We start from the raw sequence: 9129 nt of genomic DNA on the forward strand, positions 1-9129 counted from the left end.
ATCTTTAAAAAATAGAATGAGTAAAAAAGGTAAGAAATAAAATGAGACCTGAAACAATTATTTTGTTGTAAATTAAAATTACACATACATGCACAAAGCAGCACTATGCTTTGTGCTTATGTGAGGAAAGAGGATTGAAAGAGTAAAATAAGGAAAACAAGCAAGGGGCCTGCAGAAAATAATGAGTATACTGTGCTCTGAGCTCTTTTCTCCTAATGTTGAAAAAAAAAAAAAAAGGTCCATGATGAGGGAATTATAAAGTGCTACAAGACACCAGCTGGGTGTGGGGGCTTACACCTGCAATCCTAGCACTTTGCAGGACTGAGGTGGGAGGACTGCTTGAGGCCCAGAGCTGGAGACCAGCCTGGACTGTCAGGGAACCAGTCCAGACACAACCTAGCAAGTAACGAGGGTCGGCTGAGACGAAGACATTAAAAGACAAAAGTAAGAGTGCATAAAGTTGGGCTCCCAGAGGGCCGAAGCCAGTAGAAGGATTCGAAAACCCCAGGGCTGGAGACCCACACTATTTACTCAGTGTTTAAATAAAAAAGCATGTGCTCAGAGACGTGAGGGTGAAAAGGAGGCGAAGCATCAAGCAGATGATCTACAGCTGTGGCGATTTGGCATTTCCTTTGGAGGTATAGAGCGTGCTCTATTTTAGATACAATCAGTAAACAGAGAAAAAGGCTGTAGCTAGAGCTAGCAAGTCTGGCCACATTCTGGTGCTTCAAAGAGGTCTTTCTTGCTTTTGAGCACGGAGCATGGTCTTCCATTAACTCCCACCCTCTGCCAGGTAAGCAGATCACACATTGGCCTTTTTTTCCCAGCACTGGACAACATCATGAGTAAAATGTAAGCAAGTTAGATGGACAAGGAGGAAAAGTGCTTCAGAAAGAGGGGAGAGTTTGCTACTGCTGAGAATGAGAGCTTGGTGTATTTGAGAAACTGAAAAGAAATTCAGAATTGCCATGCAAGAGACAATGGCGAGACTTGAGGCCAAAGAGATGGTTCAGGGCTGGATCAGAGAGTCTTTAAGTCACATGGAGGGCGGTAATGCGACCAGATCTGTGGGTCAGAAAGTCTGCTCTGGCCACTTTACGTACGGGAAGGCCGGCACACAAGCAGAGAGATCTGTGAAGAGAATGCTGTGCTCATCCAGAAGAGATTGGGTGGTGACACCTGCACCGGGTCAAGGATGTGGGGATGGAGAGGAGCCATGGTTTCTAGGGACACCTTCACAACCACCCCTCAGGTTCACAGGGGTGAAAAGACTCCACCAAGTGTATAGGGCTTCAAGTTCCCTCCCACTCACCCTTCTTTTTAAGACAGACTGCTCCACTGACTCTTTTTGTAGATAATTTATTTATTTTAATCAATAAACAAAAATTGTATATATCGGCTGGGCTTGGTGGTTCATGCCTGTAATCCTAGCGCTTTATGGGGCCGAAGCAGGCAGATCGCTTGAGCCCAAGAGTTAGAGACCAGCCTGGGCAATGTGGCAAAACCCCATCTCTTTTTATTAAAAAAAAAATATATATATATATATATATATATACGAAAAAATTAAAAACTGTATATATTTATGGTATACAACATGGTATCTTGAAATATGTAGACATTTCAGAATGGCTAAATCAAACTAATTAACATGTATATAACCTTATTTTTTTTTCCTGAGAACACAAAATCTATTCTTTCTCAATTTTCAAATATACAATACATTGTTATTAATTATAGTCATCATGCTATACAATAGATTTCTTGAACTTATTACTCCTGCTTAGCTGAAATTTTGTATCCTTTGACTGATATCTTCCCAGTCCACCTTATCCTCCCTCCCCTAGCTGCTTTCTTGTTAAATCATATGACTGAACTCATACATTTCCCTCTGTCCACAGCTAATTTGGTCCAGAGCTGGCATCTGACAAAAGGCAGTCAACTCCTAGGCTGTGACCTGTGACCTATGGCATGGCTTGAAACTATTTAACTTTAAACAAATTATGGTAAATATATGTAACACAATATGTACCATTTAACCATTCTTAAATGTAGAGTTCAGTGGCATTAAGTACATTTACAATGTTGTCCAACCATCACTGCTATCAATTTCCAGAGCCTTGTAATCATCCCAAACAGAAACTTTGTATTTATAAAACAATAACTTCCCATTCTCCCCTCCTCTCAGCTCCTAGTCACCATTGTTCTACTGTCTGTCCCTATGAATTTGACTATTCTAAGCACCTCGTCAAATAATATAATAATTATCCTATTGTGCCTGGCTGATTTCCTTTAGCATAATGTCTTTAAGGTTCATCTGTGTTGTAGCATGTATCAAAATTTCATTCCTTTTCAAGTACAAATAATATTCCATTTAATGTATATACCACATTTTGTTTTCCCATTCATCTGCCATTGGACATTTAGGTTGTCTCTACCTCTTGACTTTTGTGAAAAATGCTGCTATGAACATAGGTATAAAACTATCTTTTCAGGACCCTGCTTTCAATTCTTTTGGATATATACCCAGAAGTGGAATTGCTGGGTCATGTGGTATTTCTATGTCTAATTTCTTGAGGAACTGCCAATTGTTTTCCATAGCAGCTGCACCATTTTATTCCCACTAATAATGTACAAAGTTTCCAATTTTTCCACATCCTTATCAACACTTATTATTTTCTGGCTTGCTTATTTTACAGTAGCCATCCTAAGGGGCATGTGCTGGTATCACATTTTGGTTTGATTTGCAAACCACAGTGGTCTTGATTTGGTTTTCTCTAATGGCTAGTGATGTTGAGCACCTTTTCGTATGATTATTGGTCATTCGTATTTATCATTTGGAGAAATGCCCTTTCAAGTATTTTGCACATTTTGATTTGTTGTTGTTGTGGGCATTCTTTATATATTCTGGATATTAATTTATTATCAGATATGTGATTGTAAATATTTTCTCCCATTCTGTGGGTTGTCTTTTCACTCTCTTGATAGTGTCCTTTGATGCACAAAAGTTGAGGCGATTTTTTCTTAGTTGGGAAATACCGAGAGACTACGAATTAGCAGGTGTAGCTACAAGTGAAAACACTGTTTTGTTATGATTTCATGTCTACTCATGATAAATGTTTAGGAGAAATCACAGGAAATAGTGACTGAGGGTAGAACTAGCCTGGGGTTCCATATCACTACCATTCACTTAACGTGTGATTAAGTCTTTGTTCTTCTAGAAGGGGAGCTGCAGATGAAGAGATGTTGTGATCTGGGGACACAGCAAACCAAAGCCCTGACCTGAAACTGAGATTGATACCAGAAGTGAAGTTCTGAACAGATAAACCCCAAACAAAACTTTGGTAGTAGTACTGCAGTACTTTTGGAATTGTTTATTGGGGGGTAGTGGAGTCTACAGTGAAAAAATTTCCTCTCTACATCCTTAGGTTAAATTCTGATAGTACATGGAATTCAGCGGCAAGGAGACTTACTAAGCTATCTCTTTTAGACCTTGAGGATGTGGTCCCACTGACATTTAGACATCAGTTCCAAGGAGTGAGAAATAAATGTCCTGCAGAATATAATATTTAGATAAAATAACATGAATCCAAATCCCAGCTGCCCAGGGTCGGTAAACAAGGAAACTCAAAGCCTTTATATCACCCTGTTTCAGAAAGCTGTTTCTGACCATAGTAGGATCTCTGAGATCACTGAAAGCTGAGTCCAGGAACAAATGATAACCTTTGTTTGAATTGCACCCATTGAGTTCCCATTTACATTGGGTCTTAGGCAATGAGAAAATGGTTAATGGTATTGCCTCGATTGACAAAAACTGGGACTCTAAAAATTGAAACGACACTATCTGTGAAGAGCCAGAGATGAGGACGTTTGTCACCTATGTTCCCCCTTAACACTATTCACTGTTCTACATCTCCCTCACTGGACACACCAGACAGGTCGTCAAGAGGAAATTTGCCATAGGAGAAGGGAATAAGGAGCCTGAGTCACCACTGAGGCCAGAAAGAGGAATATCTAAGACCATATTTCAAGAAAGGGTGGTGGCCACAGGAACAGCATACTTCTGATAAGGAGAAACTTCTTCACTCAGGCACCCAGTATCTCTACTTAGCCACTGTGGGGAAACTATAAGTAAAAGACTAATTTTTTAACCTAAAGAGGTATGCACCGCTTGCCTGAGCATAAGCTGGGTGAGAGGCATGCTCTACCTTTAGGACACCATGTGGGTCTAGATAGCAGAAGCAAATTTCCTGTGTGACTGGCATTGAAAATCAGTGGTGACAGTGAATTTTCAAGCAACAAGGATTGAGATGGGAGCAGTTTCAGAGTTTTTCCATTGAGAGATATTTCTATCTAAGTTGCTATTTCAACAAAAAGGGCAAGAATAAGTCACATCTAATGGCCAGCAATGCTAGGGATTTTCAGAAACATTGTAAGAAGAGATCCAAGGGAAAAAAGAGAATTTCTTGCTAATCAAATACTTGGAATCTCTGAGAATCAAAACTATTTGAATTAATGGTAATGTGACCTCAGTTATATTCACATCTTGTGAAATTTGGAGTTCACTTCTTAAAAATTGTATTTAAAGATCTTGTTTTTTTTTTTCTATGAATTAAGAAAAAAGTCATTATTTGATTACAATAAAGGACTATCTAGGACTATATTTTGAGAATGAGTGTTCTAAGTACCGGGCTTTCTAAATTTTCCACTTTTTCCTCTATGTTATTGATGTTTATGAGAGAAGATTAAGTTATTTCTGGGAATCAGGGTTTCCTAACATTCTTTGGCTCCTGGGGACATGAAATCTTGGTGATAGCTTCTTTGATATCCTTGTTCCTCAGAGTGTAGATGAGAGGGTTGAGAACGGGTGTGAGAATGGCATATACCACATTGCCCATGATGTGGAAGTCAAGGGGCAGGTCAGCCCTGTAGGCCACATAGGCTATGGCAATGGATGAGTAGTAGGTGCCTACCACCAGGAGGTGGGAGCCGCAGGTGGAGAAGGCTTTGGAGCATCCTTCCTGGGAGTTGATGCGAAGCACTGAGGTCAGGATGTGGGCATAGGAGAAAAGCACCAGGAGAAGTGGGAGGAAGGACACCATCATGGCGATGCAGAGGCCCATAAAGGTCTGGGGGGTGGTGTCAGAGCAGGAGGCCTGGACCACAGCCAAGTGGTCACAGAAGAAGTTGTAGATGTGGACAATGCTGTCAAATGCCATCTGGGAGGTCTGTACCACTGCTGGAATGGGCAGGAAGAGCACAGTGAGCCAGGCACTGGCTGCCAAGACAGCATTGGTCTGTGGGGTCATGAGGACAGGGTAGTGCAGTGGGAGGCAGATAGCCACATAGCGGTCATAGGCCATGAGCACCAAGATGAAGGCTTCCAAGCAGGAGAAGCTGTAGAATAGGTACATCTGCAGGAAGCAGGCAGGGAAACTGAGGAAGCAGTCCCCAAGCAAGAATAGGGACAGCATCTTGGGGACAGTGGTTGTGGTGAAAAGAATGTCCAAGGTGGAGAGGTTAATTAGGAAGAAGTACATGGGCTTGTGGAGGCTGGGCTCTGCCACCACAGCCACCAGGACCAATGCATTACCCACCAGGATGAGCAAGTAGAGGAGGAGAAAGACAAAGAAAATAGGAAGGAAGAGGGATTTTAGGCAGAGAGGGGATTCCCATAAGGTATAAGATCGTCGAGGAGTCCCCTGTTCCATTACAGGTGATTGTTTCCATGGTGGGTTAAAGCTGGATGCTCTGAAGATGAGTATGGGGAACATCTGGGAACCAGGCCCATCTGGAAGCCAAAACAACCAGAGATTCTGGAATGAGAATTACTTAATGATCACTGTATAATAAATGATGGGTTCTATCTTATCTCAAAATTCTTCATCCTATCCCAGAATTCTCTCTTTCCTTTTTAAATAAAGTATGGGAAAAGTACCTACAATATATAAATCGTGTTATTTGCTGGATATGTAGTAGACGAGTTAGTGGGGCTGAAGAAAGACCTTAAGCAATGAATCACATAATTATTTAATTGCAATTGTGTTAAGTGCTTTGGAAGAACTTCTAGTCCTCTTTTCCATGTCCCATATGATTATCCTGGGGATATCAGATCTCTTAAAACAGAACACTAAGTTTCTTTTTCTTTTGGCATTTGCTTTAAGTTTTAATTTTTCCATAGGTTCTTAGGGTACAGGTGGTGTTTGTTTACAGGAGTAAGTTCTTTTTTTTAATATCATACTTTTAAGTTCTGGGGTACATGTGCAGAACGTGCAGGTTTGTTACATAGGTATACACATGCCATGGTGTTATACTACACCCATCAACCTGTCATCTACATTAGGTATTTCTCCTAATGTTATTGCTTTAAGTTTTTAAAAAATGACATCTTTGTTACCATATTGAATAGGGAGGGCTGATTTCTCCCAGGTTTACTGCAACATTCTGCCTTTCCATCATAATTATTAATTAGGGAATGGCTCCTTTCTCTCTTATTTGCTTGGTGCAGTGGTTCTGTTGTTTGCATCTAAGCTGAGTTTTCTGTATCCCGTCTCTAACTGTGGGGTTCTTTGTTATATTACAGTGAAAAGAGTGACACTGAAATACTCTTGGGGGGAAAAGTCATTCCTGACTGGGTTTCTGATAATGGCATCTTCCACAGCTGGACAACGGCAGAGAATCCAAGACGGTCTTTGTAACTCCATGGAGCTTCCCTCCCTGCTGGCTGCTGCAGCTCAGCTGTGATTCTGTTTGACCACTGCACTCCCGCTACCCAGGAGGCTTCTCTGCCTCTTTGCTGCTCAGAAAGTGTCAAGGTAACCTGGGAAAACTTGGGAGGTATGATTCATAGAAAAGAACTAACTGGAGATCTGTTTGCAGTAGCTGCTCCGAGTCAAAAGAACCCCTTTTGGAACCAGGAATGAGTGCTTCAGCCCACAGATGCGGGGATTTGAGCTGATGTAAAGTACTGATTCACCCTCTACTTTAGGCTTTTCTCTTGAGCTAAAGGACCCCTGGCACAAGTCTTTGATGACATTTGTATTACTGCCTTGTTAATCCCAATGACTCCATGAGCAGTTTCCACTTATTTTTCTTGAGCCACTTCGAATTTCCCATTCTTCTAACAAAATATCTCTCATGGATAAAACCACTAATGTGAAAAATGGAAAAGATGTTTACTTTCAATTCCAACTAATTTAACCCCCATAGTCCAGAAACTGGTCATGAAAAGGCCAGGGGCTTTCCTGGGTGCCATAGCCAGCTGGCTGCAGAGCCAGAAACACTTTGGTTCCCAGGATAAGGCTATTTCTTTTATACATGTTTCCTGGAGAATCCAGAAATCCAAGTTTCCAAGAGGAAATATTTTAAGACAAAGGTTTCTATTTCCTTTTTCTGTTTTTTAGTTGATAACATCAAACAAAACTAAATTTCAAATGTTCCTCTGGGTCTTTATACGGTTGGTTTGAAATCACTGTCTCGCAGTGCATATGCTCCTTTAAAATAATGTCACAGGACCTGGCAAAAGAGTGAACTCTCGCTTTGTCCCAAGTTGAGAAGGTTATCCCTCAGTTAACCAGAACCCCATCCCAACAGATTCAGTAGCTAGGTTTTCTCATACCCAAAGGGGGCAAGCTGCACTTCCCTGGACATGTTGTACTCAGAGACTGAGTCATGGGCTGACTGACCCCAAGTTAGGCTGAGTTGGAGGCTCTGAGGGACAGAAACTCAGAAGGTCAAAGCCAGAGGGGCCCTTAGAGGCCATCCAGTCCAGCTGCCCCTCCTCCTCTCTCCTCTGTCCACTGCTTTGCAGAGGGAGACACAGATGCTAAGACCACCCCCTATTCCGGGGGAGAGACAGCCTGATGCTTTTCACAGCCAGGTGGTGCTGTACTACCCAACAGGCATGGGTCCTCAGCAAAGCAGAGGCACCAAAAACACTTCCTGAGAGAATTTAACGTATTATGTCAAAGCACCGTTCAACTAGCCCATTGTAGGAAATATCAGAACTTGGCTGGACTTTCTGTACAATTTAGAGTTATTTTGAATTATATGCTATCTCTAAGTAATGCAGCTCTATGCTTAGGGCTAAAAGGACACTTTCCCAAGGCACAGAACTTGCCCCAGCAGATCTTTCCAGTTTGGTTTCTCTATGAGCCAGTTACAGTGCTGGTTAAGGAGAGAAAAGGACGGAAAAGCTGATCACCTGAATGTCATCCTGCACTTTCTGTCCATCATCTCTTATCAGACAGCTCTGCCAGGGAGTGCTTATGCCCCTCCAACTAAGGAAGAAACTGAGGATCAGAGAAGGCCAGGCCTTCCTTCAAGGCCACAGCTGGTGAGGAGTAAGGGCAGAGGCTGCTCCTGGAGCCTGGCAACCCATAGTCCTGCCTCCTGGGCTGGCTCTGACACTCTCTTGCTATGACTGTGCATCTCTGAGTCTTGATTTTCTTATCTGTACAGTGAGGGGTTTGAGGAAATAATCTCTGAACGGTTTCCAATTCAATGAGCCATTCTCTGAGTGTCCCTCTGTGTTTTGCAGAGTGGGGGTTCAGAGACAGATGTCACATGCCCTATCCCCCTAAGGGAGAGAGTGAGGGCTCTCCCACTGAGGGGGCACCTGCTGCAGAGCCAGGTTCTTGACCTTCATTATGTCACATGCACCTTAGTGGTTACGTGTTTGGACGCGGGAGTCAACCCCTGCTCCTAACTCCAGCTGTGTGACATTGAGCAAGTCACTTTCCCCTCTCTGAGCCTTTGGCCCCTGATCTGTGACCTCATGGGGTTTTCTTTATGTAGAGCATGGTTAGGTATGCTTACAAAGAGCCCGGAACATGGACGAGCTCAAAGTTTGCTAGAGTTTCCAGAGGTTCCTGCTGTCATCAGCCTTTTCTCCCTGTGGGAAGGCCTTGGCCAAGAAGGTTTGAATCCATTGCCCAAGCCTGCCAGGATATCTGACCAAAGGCCTCAGAGCCCACACATGCACCTGGATCCCAGGTACCTGCCAACCTGGATCCTGGGTACCTGTTCTGTGCATACCAAATCTGTTCTTCCTGACCTCTGGCCCAGGTTTGTAGTCCCTGAATTCCCTGTCCCTGTCTCCCCATCCCAGATTTCTTTACCTATCTCTGGGTA

General features: G+C 42.7%; 1 pseudogene; it reads right to left on the bottom strand.

Moving 5' to 3' along the window:
• Positions 1–3946: 3946 nt before the first annotated feature.
• Positions 3947–8571, bottom strand: LOC108307588 (annotated as a pseudogene).
• Positions 8572–9129: the final 558 nt, after the last annotated feature.

The sequence above is a fragment of the Cebus imitator genome, unplaced genomic scaffold (assembly GCF_001604975.1).
Source record: "Cebus imitator isolate Cc_AM_T3 unplaced genomic scaffold, Cebus_imitator-1.0 Scaffold79, whole genome shotgun sequence".
Lineage (NCBI taxonomy): Eukaryota > Metazoa > Chordata > Mammalia > Primates > Cebidae > Cebus > Cebus imitator.